Raw genomic sequence first — 5,000 nt, forward strand, 5'->3', positions numbered from 1 at the left:
TCTTTGAGCATAATATGCCGGGTCGACCTAACGTGATAAAAAGGCCGTGACAATTGGTATCAGAGCCTAGATGAGAGGCTAAAGAGATATATTACCCTCTGATACCTATTTGACAATTGGTATCAGAGCTTGATTGGTCAAGCTTAAGAGTATGGAGCTCTGATCCTAGAGGAGAAATGGATGTCAGAGCCTGAGCTGCAGGATGGAGATGCACGAGCGAAGATGTATTGCATCCTGATAACCATTTAACAGTTGGTATAATAGCCTAGTGGATAGGCCAACGTGTATATTGCTCTGGTCCTTGTGATAGATGGATCAAGAGCTCGATAGCTTACAAGATGTGTTCCAAGAGCCTAGTTATAGTGGCAAATGGATGTGTTTTGGGGGCTTGAGGTGACAAGCACGAAGATATGCCTAAGAACATGTGGTATGTTTGGAAGCATACTTCCAGAGCCTGGAGGGCAGGTTCAAAGAGATGGTATCTATGCTCGAAGAGTGTGACGAAGAGCTTAGTGATTCTCCCACTATGGTATGTGGTATACTGGAGTGTGTATGAAGAGCTGCGTTGAGAGCATGATTCCAAGAGATGGCTTTCAGAGTGAGATGCATTCAAGATGGTATGGTCTCTGAAGCTATGATGCAAGAGAGGGGACCTTTGTCAAGGGATGCATGGTGCATAGAGCGACGAGAGTTCCGACGGAAGGAATAGGCCGTGCGCACGGATGCTACGGTGGTAGCTATACTTGGGTCTATGTTCCTTTGAGGTGAAGGACATATGCGAGATATGAGATGGAACCGTATTGGCACAAGAAGTCATGTGCAAGCTGTAAGAGTTCAGTGTGACTTGGTTGGCAAGAAGGTACCATATATACTTGAGTCCTTTAGAGGTAAGGACAAGTGTAGAGAATGGGATGGACAAAGAATGGCACGGTGAGTCGTGTGCGAGCTTAGTGCAGTAATGCTCAGTACGATTTGGTGCGCATTGGGTACATCATGATATAGAGTCCTTGGAGTGGACAACAGGCTTGGTATGAAGTGTACCAAGATGGCAAGTAGAGTCAGGCTGAGAGCTTGTGGTAAGCTAGTCTGAGTAAGCTTGTTGGATTGGCATCCGAGAGTGGAGCTATGTTGATCCGAGTAATACTTGAGCGTTAGAGTAGGGTATGGCAACAAGGTGTTGAAGGATACTCTCTTATGCTTAAGCCGAAGGTAGCATCGAGTGACTTGTGATGTTGTGAGTTCAAGCTACTTACAGAAGACGGTGGTCAAAGAGTAAGATAGATGGACAGAGTACATCGTTGGGCAAGTTGGTGCTAGATCAAGTTGTGCTTATGTGGTATGGTGCACGATAGGGTTCGGCACGATGTGTTGTAAGCGCATTTGAGTTCCAAAGAGAACGGACTCACTTGAGATGAGACATGGATATGCTAACACAGTTGTGTGAGGTATGTCGCATGAGTGCTATAAGCCGAAACCAACATTGAAGCTTATGGACATATTGGTGTGAAGTCTAGATGACAGATTCACGAGACCAAGTACAGTACTGATGGTAGTTGGAACCGAGTTCAAGCCGTCAAGTAATATGAGGGTCGTTGTATCTGAAGTAGATCGGCCCATGTTTGAGTTATGCATTGGAGGTAAGTTGGAACCGAGTTCAAGCCTACAGTGTGCAATGAGTACGTGGTGACTGAGAAGAGATCAGCTCACGTTATGGGATTTCAGGATGGTGTGTCGTGGTGACATTAAGCATCGTTCAAGTCTGGAGATAGTTGGGACTAAGTTCATATCGTCAGATACATATGACAACGTCGAGTTTGCAGTTGAGTTGTAAGCCGTATGGTGCTGCATGAGATGTGTTGGAACTTATGCGGTGGTACGTTCGGATGTGTTCAAGAGGGACACGAGCCTACCAAGATGCTCGGGTTAAGGAGCATCGCCAAAGATTAAATGGCAAGTGTGTGTCTAGATGTAGTCAGAGAGGACGTTCCCAAGAGTATGCCAATGGTGGATGGTTTGGTACCATGTAGTTCTCGCGGAGAGAAAGATACCGTACTCGTTTAGTGGACATCGAAGGCAACACGACAATTTCCCGAGGAAGGGATGGCACGGATGATGCCGAGCGCACGAGGCGCAAGCGCGGAGGCGCACAAGCAGAGGCTTGTTTGAGATGTGCACAGAGGTGCAGGTGCAGAGGCACAATCGAGGCAAGGGTCGTCGAGAGAGGGGCGGCATTGCGAAGAGTTCAAGTGGTATACACTCAAGGGTACAAGTAGTGATGCTTAGGTACCAGAGTGCACTTGATGTTGAGAAGCCGGAGGGCGTAATGAGGGTCTCAATGAACAAGCAAACCAAGGAGTCAGAACGTGGAGTACATGGGTACGTTGGGTCTGATCCAGAGGTGAGTGACATTGAAGACGAGTTGCTTTGCGATGGCAACATTGCGAGCACATGGCAAGACGCAGTGGCGTCGAGATGCTAACTCGTGGTGAAGCCGAGGAGGTGAGGTACCTGAGTTCAAGGAGCGGCGGAGGCTGCATGAGAGAAGCGACATTGAGCATGGATGAATGGTAGAGAAGTCCATTATCCTAACGCATCGGAGGATGCATTGCAGAAGATTGAGTTAACCCGGAGGGGGAACCTGCGCGACGAGACTGCGTAGTTGAGTTCACACGGAGGTGTGGTATGCCGAAGACATGAAGGTGCAGTGGTAGCATCGGAGTTGAGGCAGAAGATTGAAGTGGTACTCCAAACTTAGTCGACGAGGACGTCGACATTACAAGTGGGGGAGTATGTCACGTGCATATTGTTGAGCATGCATATGACGTGACGAGTGCTAGGAGCACGTACGAGCATATAGGCCGTAGGGCCGAATACGAGGTCGAGATAGGGCAAGAGTGCCAAGCAAGCTTCCTTAGGCCATGCACGGGACGCCCGTGGCATTCAAGACTTTGTCAAGGATACGAAGGGTCATTTGGACGAGAGTATGCCTGGTTAAAAGGATTGATGTTTCCTTGTGGAAATAGGCAAAACAAGAAGTTTGCACCTGAGGAGGGGGTGGTCTCCCTTCCTCATATGCATCCAGCATATGTCAAGACCTCGTGGATGGGAGCTCGCCCATCCTTAGCATGGTATGCACGAAAGTGAGCATCCTCGTGGCGCAACCCATGAGGCCGGCCTAGCGTATGCGAGAGAAGCATATTGCACGGGTTCCCTTGTCATAGGAAATGGCTCGGGACAGTACCTGGAGATAGGTTACTGCGGGTTCCTTTGGAAAAGGTGTTGCATGTTCTCATGCCATGGCGAGGCGTGCGTCGTGCTAGCATATTCCATAAGGAGGATTGAGCTATTCAAGGGGCCAAGCCTTGATGTGCTATGTTGGGCATGTGGTAGCTTATTAAAGATGGATGCTCCTATGCCCAATGTCCGGATGGTAAGCCGAGATGATAAGGTGCCGGATGCTTGAGACTAGATGGCAAGATCCGCATATGCGGCTTGGTGTGCTCCGCACATATGTTGGTATCCTTTATAGTGGGCGAGAGTCTATGACTCAAGGAAGCGTTATACGGGACGGCTCGAGCTATGCTCGTAGGTTGGGACACGTTGGTGTCATGCCGCATTATTGGTTGGGAACCAAGATGACTTGATAGTCGAGATGCTCCGAATATGTTCGGGAAGGCTGGCTATGCGTTAGGAGGGAATGCATAGCGCCGCACGGTACGTTAGGATTTGATATTCCGCACTATCGACCCGTGTCTTTGAGCATAATATGCCGGGTCGACCTAACGTGATAAAAAGGCCGTGACACTGGGACGCCCGAGACTTGGCTCGGGACGGCCTGGGACGCGCTCGGCACAGCTCGGCACAGGCCGGGACGCCCGAGCCGAGCTTCGGGTCGCACGAAATCTCTTCGTATTCCGACATATTAGAAGCTTCCCATCATGTAGTAGGCCGAGCTTTGCCCTTTGGATGCCCTATGGTGCTTGGCGAGCACTAGGGAACGTGCCAGCACAAGTGCTGTGCACGCTCTGGGGAAGGAGCTCAACCCTCCCCCTTATAGTGCAAAGTTATTGTTTTTCCTATTTTCACAAGGAAACATCAATTTTTTAACCAAGCATACTGGGCCTTTACTCCTTCGTTACTCGTCGGAATCCAGCAAACTTATACTCGTTGGAAAGGTCTTTTCGCAAGGATTTTTTTGATATATTATAATAGCGATTCCGATAAATATTTATTTTTCTATGAATTTTTAAGTGAATAAACACCGGAAAATTCATAAAAAATAGAAAAAAAAATATTTTCTTCCGTTTCTTTTCTCCAATAATTCATAAATAATACCTCAATAGTATTAATGAAGAGAGAGTCGAAATGGCCCGGGTGGATTTCGAAATGTCCCACGACCCCATAGAATGCACGGGCCAGCCGAGCCAAAAGAATGGGACGCGCACGGGACAGCATTGGTCAGGCTCGGGACGGCACGGGACAGCACGGGACGCGCATGGGACGGCACGGGACGCGAATGGGACGGCCTTGCTAAGGCTCGGGACGGCATGGGACAGCACGGGACGCGAATGGGACGGCCTTGCTAAGGCTCGGGACGGCATGGGACAGCTCGGGACGCGCATGGGACGGCCTTGGTGAGGCTCGGGACGGCCTTGGTCAGGCTCGGGACGGCATGTCACGGCCCTGGTGAGGCTCGGACGGCACGGGACGCGCATGGGACGGCACGGGACGGCCTGGGACGGCCTTTGTGAGGCTCGGACGGCACGGGACGCGCATGGGACGGCCTTGGCGAGGCTCGGGACGGCATGGGACAGCACGGGACGGCCTCGGCACAGCTCGGACGGCACGGGACGCGCATGGGACGGCCTTGGCGAGGCTCGGGACGGCATGGGACAGCACGGGACGGCACGGGACGGCCTCGGCACAGCTCGGACGGCACGGGACGGCCTTGGCGAGGCTCGGGACGGCATGGGACAGCACGGGACGGCACGGGACGGCCT

Source organism: Eschscholzia californica, unplaced genomic scaffold (assembly GCF_041429995.1).
Source record: "Eschscholzia californica isolate CP2 unplaced genomic scaffold, dmEscCali1.0.p SCAF_27, whole genome shotgun sequence".
NCBI lineage: Eukaryota > Viridiplantae > Streptophyta > Magnoliopsida > Ranunculales > Papaveraceae > Eschscholzia > Eschscholzia californica.